Here is a 19,732-nt window from a genome sequence, read left to right as displayed (position 1 = left end):
TCTAAGATAATATTGAAAAAGTCCCAAGGGATACAGGAGTACTGAGGCATAGGGGCAATTGTACCCCAATGTTTATAGCAGCACTCTCAACAATAGCCAAATTATATCAATAGTATATATATATTATATACTATATATATATATAATAGTATATATATATACTTATATCAATAGTATAAGAAGAGTGGAAGCTTTTGACAAAGGCCAAATGAGCAAGGAAAGATTAAAAGGGACTGTGTTGGGTGGGGGGATTGATTACTTAAGATGAGGGAAGAGAACACTTTCTACCAAAAGATAGGAACGGAGAGTCAAAATAAATCATCCTTCAACCTAATAGCTACCTGGCCTATTAATCTTATGGTTCTCCAGGTAGAGAGGAGAATTTCACATGTGACATGGAATCTCCTGTAGTTTTAGTCTCTTCACATTTTCATTTTCCAGGATACCTCTATGTCCCCGATATTTTTGCCACATCAGGCCACTCACAGAGCAGGCCGTCAACATTACATGCACTCGGTTCCTTGATTCTTTACCTTTTTTTCAGCCTGGACTGTCCTCCTCTTCCTCCAAATACAGATCTAGCAAAACCTTTCTTCTCCATGAATCCTCTCTGATCCATCAGTAGGAATTAGCTGCCTTTTATCTTCAATGCAACCACATGTTCCTTGTGCTTTGTTTAGTATTTCCTATGTCCTACTTTATTTTATATCATACTAAATGGTCATACTAAATCACGATTTAAATGATATATCATATTAAACGATGCTTTATATCGCACTAAAATTGATAAATTGCACACCTGTTTCCTCCATTAGATTGTTAAGTCCTTGAGCAGAGCTGTATCACCCATTCACTTTTGTAATTTCATGGTTCCTGGTATAGTTCTTTGCAGACAAAAGGTGCTCAGTTGGTGCTTGTTGAATAGAGAATAGCCAACCCTGCAACCCGACACCAAGCTCCCTTCACCAATCTCCACATAAGTACTAGAAGTATTTGTGGGGTGCAGCTTTACTATCTGTTCATGTGGAATCAACTATTACTTAGAGTGTAGTCCCGGAGCCCAGAATGCTAGTGTTCAAATCATCAGTAGCTGTGTAATCTTAGATAAGCTAATTAACATCTCTATGCTTCAGTTTCTTCATCTGTAAAGAGGGAAAAATAACACTTCTGTCACTATATTGCCAGGCTTAAAATCTTAAGCTACATAAAGCCTTAGAATGCAGTGTCTGTCACATAAACACGTGGTAAATACCAGTTATTTCTTTGTAAGCCTAATTATCTAATTCCAATTTTACCTTGTTGGTAAAATTATTGTATTGACCTGTAGATACTTGTAGCAGACAGCATTGTTTGCCTACTTAGTCCCCTCTCATTCTTTCCTGTTATTGGGATGTCCATCCACCTCTACGAACACACATGCTCAGACAAAGTGAACTCATCAGTTCAGGAGTAAATCCTGAATAATCTAACCTAAACGTGGTAATTCCCTTCTCCATAATTTAAAAGTGGGCCTGCAATGAGACAGCAGGAGAGACACTCTGAGAAACTTCTCAATTAGTTTTCTTTCTTCTTTCCTCCCTTCCTCTCTCCCTCCCTCTCTTCCTTCCTTCCTTCCTTCCTTCCTTCCTTCCTTCCTTCCTTCCTCCCTCCCTCCCTCCCTTCCTTCCTTCCTTCCTTCCTTCCTTCCTTCCTTCCTTCCTTCCTCCCCTCCTTCTTCCTACCTTCTTCCTTCCTTCCTTCCTTCCTTCCTTCCTTCCTTCCTTCCTTCCTTCCTTCTAACTGAAGCAACATCCTTCCTTCCATCCTATCATCTTCTTTCTTTCCTCCTTTCCTTCTAACATCCAGAAAACAATGTTCTTCTGCTGTTAAATGTGACCCCCAGGTCTACAGCAGCCATTTTATGACTGTGAGTGTCATGGCTACACTGATGATAGACACATTAATGATGGCGAAGCAGATAGAAGAGCTTGGATTCAAACTGATATCGTTGGTTCCATTTACTTTCCAAACTTTTATAAGTATAAGAAACATCGATGGTGCAATTTCTTAAAAGTATAAATTCTCAGGTCCTGACCCAAGCCCCGGGATCAGAACATCCAAGAGAAAGGGGTGGAAAACTGATTTTTAAGCGGTGAATCTTATCAGAAAAACTCAGAAACGCTAGTTTGATCTATTTTTATCTTGGCTCTCTATTATTTCACCTGAACTATCCTCCCTGATATAATAATTTCCTTTAGCATACCGAGTATTGTAGAATTTCGGTGAGAATCTCTCCTTGAAGTTGGAAATGACTTAAATAATCTGTCACATTCAGTTACAGGAACTGGGGTAAGGTGTCTTCTTCTGGCCCCTTCCCAAGCTCCCCAACTCCTCCAGTACACGGTTGCCTTCAGGGCGCAGAGGCATCAAGGAATTTTTAAAGCAACCTTGAAAGTCAAATCAAGAAGACACTATGTTGTGCTAACAGACACTCACGCAAAGCAAATTACAAAGAGGAATAAAGTTTAACCAAACCACACCTCAATTAGGCTCCTAATGGCGCCCAGCTAGCTACCCTGTCTGGATTCAATTTGCTTTCATTTTAGGATTTAAGATTTCTGACCCTGCTAGACTCACCCTTGGTACCTCTTACGGGCTGCGTTGTGTGACCTCCCAAAGTTCATATGTTGAAGCCCTAACCCCTACTACCTCGGGATGTGGCTGAATTTGAAGATACGGTATTTAAATAGGTGATTAAATTAAAGCGAGGTCATACGCGTGGTCCCTAATCCAATATGACTGGCGCCCTTATGAGAAGAGATTACAACAGACACACCCAGAGCAAAGACGATGTGAAGTCACAGGAGAGGATAACCATGTACAAGCCAAGGAAAGAGGCTTTCGGAAGAAAACGGCCCTGCCACTGCTATGGTTCTGGACCTGTAGTCTCCTGGTCTGTTAAAACATAATAAATTTGTATTGTTTAAGCCGGCCAGTCTGATGGCCACCCTAGCAAATGAAAGCAGTGCCTTTTACACATGACTGTTCTCAACGGACCTCACGGCTGCTCTGGTGTCACTTGAATCACGGACAAAGCCCACACCTTAACCCTCCAGTCTTGCTAACAACAGAGCCCACTTTAGGATTTTGTTTCTGCCCACACGAGCCATTTATGGGCGTAACATTGCGGTCAGAAGGAAGACATTTCCTTTACTACAAAATAATACTTTGGTGTATTCGCTTTGCTACTCAACTTTAAACTCTTTGCTGGAAGAGATTAGCCCTCGGTTTGTGTATATCCCATCAACATCCATTTTATAATGGTCCGTTTTCCCCTCCCCTGATGATGTCTCGAGGATAAAACTGCCTTGCTCATCTTTATTTTTCCAACACCTATCACAGGGACTTGCACAATACACGCATGCCAAAAATGCCTGCTAAAGAATGAATAGTTAAAAAATGAACAAATTCGTGAATATATGAAGCACAAGTAACATCAGCTCAGAGAAACAGTACACTATTATGCCCCAACTTGGCACTTGATAAATATGCCAACTAGCTGACTAGCGAGCAGAGCAACTCTGTAAAGATAACAAATCACATCACTTTCCCTCAGCTAGATTGATTACACGTATTACCGTGGCTATTTCTTTTCGGCAACATTTTTCATTATAGGGAATATTAATGAGTTAACAAGGACCCTATCTCTTGTTTATCTCCTTTCCCATTTTAACAAGTAATTCTGATGCTAATTGACAAATCTCTGGATTTATAATAATCTGGCCACTACGGAAACAGCAGTGTGGTGCAACTTTTACAAAAAAAATTCCTTGCTCAGAAATAATTACTGGAATTCCTTGGTAAAATGTGAAAACATATCAATAACAATACTCTCTGTAGGTAGGAAGTTTTTCCAGGTTTTTCAGGTCACAATTTTTTCATCTATCAATTGATATCTATGTATGTAGCCTCTAAAATATACAACGTGCTAGGCCAGTCATCAGTGAGGACAGAAAACATCAAATTTTGCTCCCTGACTTCCAACCTGACTGTGTTGCACAGATATGTACAGATTAAAAGTTTAAATGCCAGAGTAACAGGTATTGTGAGCATCCAATAACTTATACGTAAGTTAGTATGCAAAAAACTTGATATAGATAATTTGTATCATGTAGAGTTTCCTGCAATATGTTTCATTTTAGAGAATATAGATGAAATGTGTGTGTGTGTGTGTGTGTGTGTGTGTGTGTGTGTGTATTTGAAAAATATTGCAGGAAACAAAGAATATCGGTCTAGAAAGATAAATACCAAACTGTAGTGGTGGTTATCGTTGGGTGGTAAGGTCCTGAATCATTTTGAAATGTCTGTTTTATACTTTACTGTATTATGTGAATTTTTACCAGTGTACATGTGATAGCTTTGTTTAATTAAAAAAAATGAGGCTGTGAATTGTAACCACCAAATGAGGGAGGATATAAAGGGTGAATGCTAAGACTTCAAAGGAAGAGCATGTAAGTAGGGCTGGAATATCCAAGAACAGCGTTGTGGAAGAGGCTGGATGTGAGCTAGGCTTTGGATGATGGCTAAGGCTGAATTAGTTGAAGATATGGAGTCTACTCATAGCTACGTTGAAACATGACCTCCAAGCTAATACAAAGTAACTCCACATACTGACTCACCACAAAAGTGAATCATAGGGCCCTCAAGAATTGTTGACATTAATTTCCACAAACCCATCTCATTTATCCACTGCTCTTTTTCTCTTGTTATCTGGCCTCAGAATCTTGGTCTTGACCCATGCTTGTAATTCTATGACTGGTTTTTGGATTCAACCTTCAAAGTGGTTTTTCTACCTTGATCTCTGTCTTTTCTCAAGGACATTGACCTAGATACTCCCCTCTTACTTTTTCTTTCAACCCACATTAAGGAGCATGACCCACCATAACTCACCCCAGAGCTCCTCCCCCTGTCCTGGTACTAGCAAGCCCCACAGTGGGGACTGCCTAGTCCTCATCAACCTTACAGGAGACTGTGTTTCATTCCAGACGTGGGAAATGGCATGGCAAAGTATGTATTATATACAAAGAGTGCTCAGAACTCAATGTTCAGATTTCAGAAGCAGGGTTTATCCAGGGAAATCAAGGAAGAAAAAAAAACCAGAATAATTCTGCCAAAGACCTTAAAGGTACTAGTTTCCTATGGCTATGACAAATTACCATAAACATGATGGCTTAAAATAGCACAAACTGATTATCTTACTGTTCTGTAGGTCAAAAGTTTGATACGGGTGGGCTAAAAAAAATCGAGATATTGGAAAGGTTGTGAAGCTGCAAAGGAGAATCTGTTTCTTCATATTTCCTGTTTCTAGAAGCTGCCCACATTCTTTAACTCCTAGCCCCCTTCCATCTCCAAAGCCAGCAATAACTAGTTGAGTCTTTCTGGAATGTCACTCTGACTTTGACTTCTGCCACTTTCAAGGACACTTGTGATGACATTAACCACCCCCTCAGATTATCCAGGAAAATCTCTCTACCATAGAGTCAGCTGATTCTAACAGTCTGAGTTCCATCTGCTACCCTAAATTCCCTTTGCCATGTGATGTAACACATTCACAGGTTCTGGGCGTTAGGATGTGGCCATCTTTGAGAGGGCATTATTCTGTCTGCCATAGGGGGATTAAAGATTTGAATGTTGTCCTCTAGATAATGGGGAAATGTTGAGAGTTCTTAATAAATGATAATGTAAAAGGAAAATTAAGATGCATAATTTGGCTCATTTATCACCAAAACATGAAGCATTCCCCCTTTAAATGATGCAATTCTAGATCGTATCATCAGGAGATTCATGTCTAATTTTGCAACTCCACTTTGCCAAGAGAAATGGGATCACAGAGATCACAAGATGCCTCAAAGTGGCAAATTGCATGCGAAGTTGATCAAAAATTAACACGACAGAATTATCTGATGAGGCCAATGCTCCTTCTACCTCCCAAGCTCCAATATTCTGTGTCCGTACAGATCGGTGCCTTCACTGCAGCAGGTGGTAGTAGATTCGACTCAACCAATCTCAATTCTCCATCATATTATTTCTCTCCATCTTCCTGTGACTTCCTGCCACCCCCCAAAATTAATGTCAGACAGGCCTTTGTGCTTTGGCTGACATTCAAAACTGTCACCTCCATGCACACATTAACTCCAAGGCCTCTGTCATCCCTCACATTAAAATTCTGTCACCAGGAGTCAGCACAGCTTGACTCAGCAAGCTAAGGGGCTGGTTCTGAGCAAGATGCAGTGACAGCAGGCTTCACGTGTGACAACTCCGGTCAATTTGACAGCAATAAGACACCCTCCTTAGAACCAGTTGCAGCTCTTGTTGACCCGAGTGGGAAGGTCATCCTTCTGAGCAGTTCCCTCCCCTTCCCATGAGAAAGAAAGGCCGGAGGTTATGAGACTTCGGTTGTGAATATTTTATGGCTAAATGACCATAACCGTGAAGAACAATTAGTAAATTCCACAACCTAGGTTAACATACTAATTGCGAAGGGTGACCATTTGTTGGCTTAAGACCGATTCTGTAAAATGATAGCCCAAGAAAATAAACCCACAGTGTGGACAGTGAGCTGTTGGCCATTCTGGGTGGAATCCTAGCATGAAAGAGGACTGTGAAGTCACCCACTAAGCCTTCCTCAGTTTATAAATGGTGCCCAGAGAGGTCAAATTTCCAGGAGCTCCTCTATTAATCACCACCAAAGCAACTCACGTGCTCCTCAATTTCTTCATGCCTGCCCTTTTTCATGCATCCCTCACCCCCACTGGATAGGTTGTGCAGCCAGTGCCACTGTCTGTGACTGGGGACCAAAAACTTGTGATGATCGTAGTTTATTCATTCATTCATTCACTCGCCTTTTCAGACAAAGCAAACTTATAAGCTAAATTACATAATTAGACTGATATATGTGTGTGTGTATATATATATATATATGTATATATATATATATATAGACTATATATGGACTATACATGGACTAAGCTAAAAAATGGTGAACATCAAAGCATTCACTTCAACGTTTAACTTCTTCTGTGAGGTTTTTAAAAAAATTTTTTTTCGGGGCGCCTGGGTGGCTCAGTCGGTTGAGCGCCGACTTCGGCTCAGGTCACGATCTCGCGGTCCGTGAGTTCGAGCCCCGCATCGGGCCCCTGTGCTGACAGCTCAGAGCCCGGAGCCTGTTTCAATTCTGTGTCTCCCTCTCTCTGACCCTCCCCCATTCATGCTCTGTCTCTCTCTGTCTCAAAAATAAATAAACGTTAAAAAAAAATTTAAAAAAAAATAAAAAAAAATTTTTTTTTCTTAATGTCTATTTATTTTTGAGAGACAGAGAGGGACAGAGTGCAAGTTGGGGAGGGGCAGAGACAGAAGGAGACACAGAATCGGGAGCAGGCTCCATGGCGCTTGAACTCACGAACCGCGAGATCATGACCTGAGCCGAAGTCGGATGCCTAACCAACTGAGCCACCCAGACGCCATACTTCTTCTGTGAGGTTTTTTTATGACTTCTTCCCAACACCCAGGAGAAACGAGTGTCTCACTTCTATGTGCCCCCACTATCATCGTTTGTCTTAATTCCATTTAATTTTGTAATATGTAAAACATTCATGTTGTTTACGGGGCAACACCACATCTGCTCACACAACTCTCTTAACTACCCCTGTCCCCCCAACTTCAATCCCCCTGTCTCCTATAGATAATTATTTCCATTCATCTCTGGTTTATCATTGCCCACTATGGTCTTTGGATACCTCCATCAAGGTATGCTTGTTCGTGACCCATGAGAGATAGGTTTCTCTCTCCCATGAAACTGGAAATCTCTCGATAGCAGGGAACATGTTTTATTGGTCATTAAGGTGGCAAAGCCTACCATGAATTTGGTAAACACTAGATCTCCTTAAATGTTTGTAGCCTGTTGGATGAAAACCCCCAAGAACTCCGGACCTCATAGGCACAAGCACATCTCATTCAGCTGGCTGGACTTTTATTCTTAAGTGACTGTCACAACCATAACGTCATCGTGTCTATTGGGAGGGAAATAGTAGAGAATGACTACAGCGGACATTGGACTTAGAGCCAGCAGAAGTGGGATGGAGCTTTGGCTCCTCCAGGAATGATTCTGAGCTTGGGGCAAGTCACTTAAAATCCCTGACCCTGTGTCATTATCTGTAAAATGTGGTTGGTAATAAAACACACTTCACAGGAAGTTTGTGGAGATTAAATGAGATAATCTATAAAGGGGAGCTCTACAACTTTATGTCCCCTTTGGAACATGTGATGCTCCTGAATCGCAGGACCAGATGACCCATAAAGACTGTCCCCAGAAGAGTCTCTAGCTGCCTTTTAACTTGATTCTCTCTTTACCAGGGATTTGGAGCAGAAGATGTCACAAAATCACTACCGGAGGGGAGATTGGGGTAGAGAGTATAGGATCGTGGAAAAGGAAGTGGAAAGTAAGCCGACGATAATCATCGAGTTCGAAGACTGTCATCCCAGACCTGATCTCCTCCAGACACTGTTCACAGCCATCCCAGACTTCCGGGACTTGATACTGCTGCTCTTGGAACGTGCGACTCCATCCAGCATGAGTGTGTGACACACATTGGTGTGTCAGCCTGAGGCTGGCCAGATACACAAATAAGCGGTAAAGACAGTCCTTGGGAGACGCTTAAGTGTAAGACAGATGATGCAGGTATAGGCTGAGGTGACTCTATTCCGACAAGACAAATCTTTCGGTGGCAGCTAGTTGCTGAGAGCAGGTCACCATAAAAGCAGTAAAAGCAGTGGGACATTTTCTCTTCGGTGATGGTAGCAACTAATGTTTCTATAGCACTGCAGAATTCACAAAGAAATTTCATGTACATGATCTCATTTGAGCCTTTCTGCAGTCTTGTATGCATTATTTTCCCCATGTTGCAGCTGATGAAACAGAAGTTCAGAAAGCTTAGGGGATTTTTTTAATGAAGCTCATATAGCCCTTAATCGACAGAACTGGGATTCCAGTGCAGCATTTTTGATGCCAAAATTGAGGCTTTAGACCCAGAGCTGCAGGGCCGGGGAACAGCAGACCTGACAGTCTGCTGAACCTTACTGGTCTCTTATAGCCACACGTCGCGGACTTCTACTTCTCTCATTATGGTTTTGTGTTCTGCTGTATCTGTTGCCTAAACCTAACTGGGCTCGTAGGCCTGTATTCATCCTAAGTAGGCCAAGGCCACTTTAAATAATATATCTGATTCTCGGGGCCCCTGGGTGGCTTAGTCCCTTAAGCGTCTGGCTCTTGATTTCGGCTCAGATCATGATCTCACTGTTTGAGAGACTGAGCCCCGCATCAGGCTCTGCACTGACAGCATGGAGACCGCTTGGGACTCTCTGTGTCCTTCTCTCTGTGGCCCTCCCCCATTCGTGCTCTCTCTCTCAAAAGAAATAAATACACATTTGTAAAAAGATGAATATATATATATACACACATATATATATACACATATACATGTATATATATACATATACATATACATGTATATATATATATATATATATATATATATGATTCTTAAAATACTCATAGACTTCTCAGGATCCACATAAGAATGAAACCATATGGAAACCAATTTGACAATAAACTTCATATATTGAAGAAAAAGAAAAAATACTCATAGACTTAATGTCTTTAGAGAAGTTTAGCTTTACAGAAAATTTTTTTTTAGAAAGTACAGAGTTCCCACCCTCCCTATATCCAGCTTTTCCTATTATTCACACCTCTTTTTAGTGTGGTGGTACATTTGTTATAAACGATGAGCCAATACGATGCGTTATTATTAACTAAAATCCAGTTTGCAAGAGCATTCACTGTGCTGCATATTCTATAGGTCTTGGCAAATGTAAAGTGATATGTATCCGTCATTACTGTGTCACAAAGAGTAGTTTCACTACCTGAAAGTCCCTCACTCTACCTGTTTGTCCCTCCCTCCCCCCTCCCTCCCCCAGAACCCCTTGTAGCCACTGATCTTTCCTGCTATCTCTATAGTTGTTCCTTTTCCAGAATGTCATAGAGTTGGAATCATACAGTATGTAGCCTTTTCAGAATGCCTTCTTCCATTTAGAAACATATGCTTAAGGTTCCTTCATGTCTTTTCATGGTCTGATAGCCCACCTCCTTTTGGCATCGAATAGTATTCCGGTATATCACAGTTTGCTTATCTATTTACCTATTGAGGGGCCTCTTTAATGCTTCCGAGTTTGGGCAACGATGAATAAAGTTGCTACAAATAACGCATTTGTGTATGTGAGTTTTCAACTCCTTTGGGTTGAAAGGAACATGCATGAAAAGTGTGTTTAGTTCTGTAGGAAACTGCCAAGCTCTTCCAAAGCGATGGTACCATTTTTCATTCCCATCAGAAATGAATGAGACTTTCTGTTGTTCTGCATCCTTGTCGGCATTGGCAATTTCATTCTGACCACCTAATCGGCATAGTGGTTCCCTGATGACATATCATCTTGAACATCTTTCCGTTGACTTATTTGCCATCTGCATATCATGGTGAGGTGTCTATTCAGATTTCATGCCCATTTTTAAAATCGAGTTGTTTCCTTACTAGAGCCAATGTAATTTTTTAATTTACATTTTAGTTAGTTAACATACAGTGCAATCTTGGTCTCAGGAGTAGAGTTCAGTGATCCATCACTTACATACAACACCCAGCGCTCGTCAGAAAAGTGCCCTCCTTAGTAGCCATCACACATCTAGCCCATCCCCCACCTTCCTCCCTCTGTCAACCCAGTTTGTTCTCTATCATTAAGAGTCTTGTGGTTTGTTTCTCTCTCTTCCTCCCCTCCTTTCCCATATGTTCATTTTTGTTGTTGTTTCTTAAATTCCACCTATGCATGAAACCATATGATACTAATCTTTCTGATTGACTTATTTTCACTTAGCTCCCTCCACATGATTGCAAATGACAAGATTTCATTCTTTTTGATCACTTAGCAATATTCCATTGTATGTGTGTATATATATATTTTTAATTGTATATATATATATTTTTTTTTTTTTTAATTGAGTGGTTTGTTTTCTTATTAGAGCCAGGGCAATTTTTCTTTTAAACTCACTGTGAACATTCCAGCACTCATGAGCCTTATCCCTCTGAATACCTGTGGCTCACATTGTCTGAAAACCAATTGCTTCTCATGGATTATGCCCCCCACCCATCACTTTACTTTCCATGCCTACTGCAGCCTCCTTAACTTGATGATAAGCATCTTCAAAGAAGGAATCAATGTTGTGCATCCTTGAACCATCCGCAATACCTACCTACATGTTCTGTACATAGTAGGTACTCAGAATTTTTTTTTTACCAACGAAAAAAGTTGACAACCTGGATAGTAATACAGTTAGAACCAAGACTTTCTGTAACCAGAACATGAAGGAACAAAGTAGAGTAGATGAGGTTTCAGGATATCTGTGGTAGGTCTTGTTCTCAGAGGAACTTATTTCTTGGGCTTCTTTTTTTTTCAGTTTCTTTTGTTGTAAAATATCTGGTATGAAAAGCAAACATTCTGTGGCTATGAAATCACTTTGGACGTTTGTGAAAGAACTTCCCTCTACCATCTAAAATTTTTATGTCCTTGTTTTATGTTCTCTCCCCAACGTGGAAGAAGGCAAATCAAGATAAAATCTTGTGCCTACCTATAATTCAAGGGCCATTAGTTTGTGGGAGTTGGAACTCTAAACAATCCAACCATCGCTGAACTTACAAAATGTCTTAATTGGGTGTAATATCTTGTCTTTAATAGAGGCTAATAGAGAATGAAAGGTTGAAAGCAACATCGTAGAACTAAAACAGACAATTCAAGTATAGTCCGCTCTGGGATTGCACCAGGCCCAAGAAGCCAATAATTCTATTTATTCATTCAACTGGTTCATTCATTCATTCATTCATTCATTCATTCATTCTTCTCTGACTAAAAAGAATAAAACTCAGAGCTCTTTGTATTTAAGCAGCATATGTCCATGTGAAAAATGAAAACTGCCAGTGTCTACAAATGAGGCTTTGTGAGGTCAAGAGGTCAGCCTCAGTCAATGAATTCCAGATGTCTGAGTATGTATTTGTCATTTCTTTGGGGGGAGGACGGATTCTAATAGTCAAGACAAGACCTGAGAGAATAGTACTGCTAAAAGAAAGGCTGTGTCAAGGACCTTTTATGTTACTGGTTAATTAAGTTGTCCAGGGGGCTCATTTTATAAGATTGGTTAATATACCCAAGTCTTTAGATAATTGTAAATTATAAAATTCAGGGATAGGAAGAGAGGGAAGGAGTAGAGAAAAACCAAAAACAAATCAACAAATCACAAGTGGTACAAAATTTCTTGAAGCTTACAAGTTTGTTTCAACACGCGAAGTAAATTGGTAGGCAGATTTGGAAAGTCTCTTGTGCACGGAAAGACTTCCAGAATGAACTCATGCATTACTGTTCTGTCTACTGCACTGGCTGTGTGGCTGTGGTTATGCCATGGACACTAGAAGTCTCTGCGCTGTCCTCTGGGTAGGGAGACTAATAAACAGTCACCCATCTCTATGAAGGGTTACTGAGAGAAATCAAATATTATTTACGTTCCATTATGTTAATTCTGTAAAAGTGCTTAAAAATATGAGCCAGTGTCTCTACCAGCATTGGAAGTTGGTCTTGGAATTTGGAATCCTCTGACGCATCGACTTGAGTATAAGGTTAACCTTAGAAACTCTTACTGAATATAAAAGCAGATGCTACTCATTTAGTTTCTATTCAGGAAATTACAGATGATTTTGCAACGTTTTAAGAAAACATGTTATTTTATCTTACCATTCTGATTATGTTCCTATACCAAGTGAATAAAAATGTTTAGCTATTTCCAGTGTAACCGTGACGTATTTAATTGAAAAGAAATGTGTTAAATATAAAACCATGATAATTCTCTGGGCGGGGGTGGGGGTGTAAAAAGGCACTGGAATGACTGGTATGTTTAATAGCCTAAAAATTCAACTATATTTCACATACCTCAGGTGCATTGCAGGCGTGCAGACACCTGCATCGTGAATTTTAATTGGGTTATCTTGACGTCCAGGGTCAGATGGACACATTGGGCCTTCATTAGGTTATGTGGAACCCCAAAATAAGATTATTTGCATTTTTTTCTCATAATTTATCTACGTGGTTAATGTTGCTAGCGCAGAGAATGTTTTATACTTAGCATCATTTTTCTCCATTCGATACGGTTAGGAGAATCTTTGATGCCAGGAGAAACAGACCCTGGCTTAACAGCCCCCAAATTTCAGTTGCTAACAACCACAAAGCTTTATTTCTCACTCACATTACATATTGGTGGCAGTTTTGCTTTTCTTCCGTGAGTCTTCTTCAAGAAATCTAGAATCTGGAGTAAGAGAGGAGCCCCTCTCTGCTCAAGACAGAGGGAAAGAGTAAGAAGATGGGCCAAAAGTCTGTAATGCCTGTTGGAAGCACATTTCCTTGGCCAAAACCGGACTTCGAGCCACATCATTTGGCCAAGCCCAGTATCTACGGTGGGTAAACTTCTCCAGGAAGGCACCAAATCCTTTACAAACTTCCTAGAGGAAGTGGGGAGGGAATAATTAGGAACAATACCAATTCACCATACCACCTGTCACATTTTTTTAAGAAAGATATGTATCTCTTGATATGGGAGAGATGACAATTATCTGTGTTTAACAAAAATCTATGAAACGGGCAGTCAATTATAACAGATATCTTTCTTTTTTCCCTTTCTCCCCTTTTCCCTCTTTTTCTCTTTCTCTCTAAATGTCTTAAGTACTCCAGAATTACTCCAAGTGATTCATCCTTTGTTCTGAAATCCAGGCGAAGCTGTGCCTGCTTGAGTGGCTAAAGTTAAACAAAGTTCCATGGCTTTGAGTGAGAGACAGGACCAGATCATCAGCTGCATATACATCGATCACAGAATTACAATCCTTTGTGTTTGTAAACACAGAACAAATTCAAGATATCAGTGGATTGATCAGGACTTTTCACATTTACAGGAATCGCCTGGGGATCTTCTCACACAGGCTCTGGACGAGTAGATCCAGGGTAAAGTCAAGTATTCTACGCTTTCTAAACAAGCTTCCAGGTGATGCCAGCTACCAACCCAGGGACCACACAGGGAGTAGCAGTCGACAAGACAGCTCCTGAACTTCTTTCAAAGCTTGATGTTCCCCAACGTCACTTCAATTAGTTTCCCACACCCACGTGGCTTGAATAAAGGTAGATACAAACTGTATACGAAAGAGGGTGCTTAAACTTTTATTACATTGCTTCTTAATGAAAGGGGCAGGGTTTTACCCATCTTTGTGTCCTCCTAGCCAACAGTGCTGTGCCATATGGGTGACTGATTCTACACAGCAGCTAGAACCACAAATGCTAAGCTTAGGTGGAGAGGGAGGGATACATTTCAGAATGGGATTCAGGAGCGTTTATGGATATTAAAGTAAACATCCCTCCAGAAAAGAGGGCCTTGTTCCCTTTATGGGCCCCTGCCCATTGGGATGGGATGGTTTCTGCTAACCCCTTACTTATACTTCAGTGCACATCCTTGCCTCAGGGACTTCCCACGATTAAGATTGATCATCTCAATCTTAGGAATGGGCTTCATTTACGAGGAAGGCAAGGCCATTCAATTCCAATTAACTGCACAGTTCTTGTGTAAAAAAAAAAAAAAAAACAACAACCTTAAACTTGTAGACTATTTAAAGAAAAGCTAAAGTCCCCACCCTTACTTTTTCATAAAACAGAATTGTCCTGACAGGGCTTTCCTGTTCTTTTGAGTCAATAAGGCTCAAAGAGCTTAAAAATAGATGATGGTTTTACATTTATCATTTGAACAAACATGGGAAATTCGGAAATAGTTGCCATGGAATTCCGGGAATAATTTTTTCCATCTCCACAGTTGGCAAAGTGGTTCTTAGGGAACCATAGACGACATAAATGCACGCGCTGGGGATGTCTTGGCACCTAGCCTCCTAAGACATAATGTCATTTGAGGCCAATCTCACTTAGAGGGCACACTAGCGATTTCAAAAATGCTGCTAAGGAGCACAGTGATGCTTCCTAGCTCAGTGAAACTCTCTCTCCTGGGGCACTGATGATTGTAAGACACCACCAAGACTCCATTTTCTACTCGCAACATTTCCTCATATTCCCAGGTGTGTGTTGGTGAGAGCTAGGGAGCGGAAGGTTAAGGAATAAACTGATATAGAAAAAGGAAAGGTGCTAAAAAGGCCACCAAGCTAGAACATGTGTAGATCTGGGTTACAATTTCAGGTTTGGCAATAGTTAGCTGTGCACCTTGAGCAATTGACACAACACGACAGGCCTCCTTTTCCTTATCTTTTAAAAAAAAAGGATTCCTAAGATTTCCAAGGACCTTTCCAGGTTTGCTTCTAAAAGGAAAAACAGTAACAGTACATGATAATCTCGTTGATAGCCACATGGTAGGCTTTAATGTATAAGCGTATGGGCTGCATAACGTATAATGTGTGCAGCCCATATTCATATAGAGATGAACTAATAGGAAAGAAGGAAAAATAGGCACCTGTCAATGAGAGACTGGGACCGGAAGTCAGAAGAATTATTTCTTTTTTTTTTTTTAAGTTTTATTTAAATTCCAGTCAGTAAACATACCATGTAATATTAGTTTCAGGTGACAACATAGCGACTCAACACCTCCATACATCACCGGGTGCTCATCACAAGTGCACTCCTTAAATCCCATCACCTATTTCCCCCATCCCCCTACCCACCTCCCCTCTGGTGACCTTCGGTTTCGTCTCTGTAGTTAAGGGTCTGTTTATTGGTTTGTCTCTCTCCCTCTCTTTTTTCCCCTTTGCTCATTTGTTTCTAAAATTCCACCTATGAGTGAAATCACATGGTATTTGTCTTTCTCTGACTTATTTCACTTAGCATAATACTCTCTAGCTCCATTCACATCATCCCAGGAATTACTTCATTCATTTATTTAGGGTTCATTCATACACCATTCATTTATTCAGAAATATTCATTGAGAGCCGACCATTTACCAGTCACTAGAGTAGGGTCTGGAATGTGACAAAGAAAAAGCAGACTTTCCTGTCCTTTTGGAATGGATATTCTCCAGGACAGATAGGTAATATATTAAAAAAAAAAAAAAAAAAAAAAAAAAAAAAAACAACAAAACCCAAAGATGATAATTGAGGATTGGTATAAATGTCTCAGAGAAAATAAATGAGGCAAACAATCCCCAAGTAACAAAGGGGCTTAGGGTGTTTGAGGAAGAACAAAGAAGCCAGTGTAGTTAGAATGTACTGAACAAGACAGAGAATGTATGAGAAAGTTGCAGTTAAGACTCAGGCCTTGCAGAGTCTTAGAGATCATGGTAAGAATTTGGGGTTTTAAGAGTAAAAGGGAATCATTGAAGAGTATTGGGGGGGGGAAGTGACACTTACACCTTATATCAATCTTTCTGGCTTTTCTGTGGGAAAAGAAAGGAGGATGTTGGATAGAGGGGAGAGAATTAGTGATGGACTTGTGGATTTTTATTTATTTTACAACTGCTTATGGCCAGTTAGAATCATTATTCTTTTATGATTAGATTTTCCCAAATTTGTCCTAGGGTGGGAAATAGTTTGGAGGAATAGTTAAAGCTGACTTCTGTGATGTGGGCACCATTTTAAAATTCTGCCAATAGTGTCGAAGGGTTCCGGCTTCTTCACATTCCACCACCACTTAGTATAGTGTGTGTGTGTGTGTGTGTGTGTGTGTGTGTGTGTGTGTGTGTGTGTTTGGGGGCTTTGTTTTGTTTTGTTTTGTTTTTGAGAATAGCCATACTAAAGGGGTGAAGTGAAAAATCTTATTATGGTTTTGATTCGTATTTTATTGATGCTTACTAGTGTGAGCAACTTTTTGTATGCCTATTGACCATTTGTATATCATCTTTGGAGAAATATATATAGTCAGGTCCTTTGCCCATCTTTTAATAAGGTTATCTGATTTTTTTGTTGTTAAGTTATAGGAGTCCTTTGTATATTCTGGATATTAACCCCCTATCAGATATATGATTTGCAAATATTTTACCCCATTCTGTAGATTGCCTTTTCACTCTGTTGATGTGTCCTTTGAGGAACAACAGTTTTTAAGTTTGATGTAGTCCCTTTTGCCTATTTTTGCTTTTGCTGCCTGTACTTTTGGTGTCATAGCCAAGAAATAATTGCCAAATCCAATGTCATGAATCTTTTCCCTTGTTTTATTCTAGAAGTTTTACAGTTTTGAGTCTTAGGTTTAGGTCTTTAATACATTTTTATACATGGCGTAGAATAAGGGTCTGACTTCATTTACATCTAGTTTTCCGAACACCATTTAATGAAGAGAGTATCCTTCCCTGTTCAAATGGTCATAGCACCCTTGTCAAAGGGAATTTGTTCCTATACTCTGCATTCTATTCCTTTGCTCTATACAGCTGTTTTTATGAAAGTACCACACTGTTTTGATTACTATAGCTTTGTAGTAGGATGTTTTGATATCAGGAAGTGTAAGTCTTCCAACTTTGTTCTTCTTTTTCAAAATTGTTCTGGCTATTTGGGGTCCTTTCAGATTCCATATGAATTTTAGGATGATGTTTTTCTATTTCTGCGAAAAAAATGCTCTCAGGTCTTGACAGAGATTGCATCGAATATATAGATTTGTTTGATTAGTATTGACCTCTTATTTTTTTTACATTTTTTTATATTTATTTTTGAGAGACTGAGAGAGACAGAGCACAAGTCGGGGAGAGGCAGAGAGAGAGGGAGACACAGAATCCGAAGCAGGCTCCAGGCTCTGAGCTGTCAGCACAGAGCCCTGCATGGAGCTCCAACTCATGAATGGCAAGATCGTGACCTGAGCCCAAGTCAGGCACTCAACCGACTGAGCTTCCCAGGTGCGCCAGTTTAAAAAAAAAATTTTTTTAATGTTTATTCATTTTTGAGAGACAAAGAGACAGAGATGAGCCGGGGAGGGGCAGAGAGAGAGGGAGACACAGAATCCGAAGTAGGCTCCAGGCTCTGAGCTGTCAGCACCAAGCCTGACGCGGGGCTCAAACTCACAAACCGTGAGATCATGACCTGAGCTGAAGTTTGACGCTTAACCGACTGAGCCACCCAGGCACCCCAGTATTGACCTCTTAACAATATTGTCTTCTCATCTGTGGACATGGCATGTCTTTCCATTTATTTGTAACTTCTTTAATTTCTTTCAGCAATGTTTTATAGTTTTCAGTGTACAAGCCTTTCACCTCCTTGGTTAAGTTTATCCCTAAATATTTGGTTATTTTTTGATGCTATCATAAATGAAATTGCTTTCTTAATTTCCTTTCCTGATTGTTCATTCTTGGTGTATAAAAAATGCAACTAATCTACGTGTGTTGATTTTGTGTCCTGTTCAACTCTGTTGAATTTATTAGTTCTAACAGGTGTGTGTGCGTGCACGTGTGTGTGTGTGTGTGTGTGTGTGTGTGTGTGTGATATTTAAGGTTTTCTACATATAAAGTCATGTCATCTGTGAACAGAGATAATTTTATATCTTCTTTAACAACTTGGATGTCTTTTATTTCTTTTTCTTGACTAATTACTCTGGCTAGAACTTCTAACAATATGTTGAATAGAAGTGATAGGAGTGAGCATCCTTGTCTTGTTTCTGATCTGAGAGGAAAAGCTTTAGTCTTTAATCCTTAAGTATAATGTTAAGTATAATCCTTAAGTATAAGCCTTTCATATTTGGCCTTTATTATTTTGAGGTGGTTTCCTTCGTTTCCCAGTTTGTTGACTATTTTGGTCATGAAGGGATGTTGAATGTTACCAAATGCTCTTTCTTCATCAATTAAGATGATCCTGTGGTTTTTGTCTTTTATTCTGTTAGTGTGGTGTGGCAGGACTATTGCTTTTGGGGTACCTGGCTAGCTCAGTCGGTAGAGCATGCAATTCTTGGTCTTGGGGCATGAGTTCAAGCCCCATGCTGGCCATGGAACTTGCTGTAAAAAAAAAAAAAAAAAAAAGACTATTGCTTTTTATATATCAATGCAATCCTCTGTCATTTTACCAACTTTAAAATTATTTGTGCTGAATTTCTATGAATTGTCATGGGTTTTCAAGCTACAGAGCCATAACATATCATCTGCAAATAGGCGTATTTTAACTCATCCTTTCAAATCCTTCTCCTTCTGATTTTATATATACTTTTGTCAGAATTGGTAAGTTAAAAGCTCTAGCTCTATAGTGAAGGATAATGACGTGGCCGTCCTAGCCTGGTGCCTGACTTCAGAGAGAAGAGTTCAGTGTTTTTCCATTAAATAGATGCCAGCTTTTGAGTAAGGGATATATCTTTTATTAGGTTCAAAAAATAGTCATTGATTATTTTTATTATGTATTTTTATTGGAAATGTGAGTTAAATTTTGCAATTGTTTTTCCAGCATGTGTGGAAAAGAACATAGGACTTTTCTCCCTAGAACTAATAATAAGGTGAAATATAGTAATGAACTTCCCAATATTAATCTATCTTGTATTTGTGGTATAAACTCTATTTTGTCCTGACACACTGTTTTCTTAATGTGCTGCTGGGCACGGTGTTAATATTTAGTTTGGACCATTGTATCAATATTTTAAGCAAGATTTGTCTGTGGGTTTGAGGAAAGTATT

The sequence above is a fragment of the Panthera pardus genome, unplaced genomic scaffold (genome assembly GCF_024362965.1).
Source record: "Panthera pardus isolate Hobbes unplaced genomic scaffold, ASM2436296v1 HiC_scaffold_21, whole genome shotgun sequence".
Lineage (NCBI taxonomy): Eukaryota > Metazoa > Chordata > Mammalia > Carnivora > Felidae > Panthera > Panthera pardus.
This window is presented reverse-complemented; position numbering follows the sequence as displayed.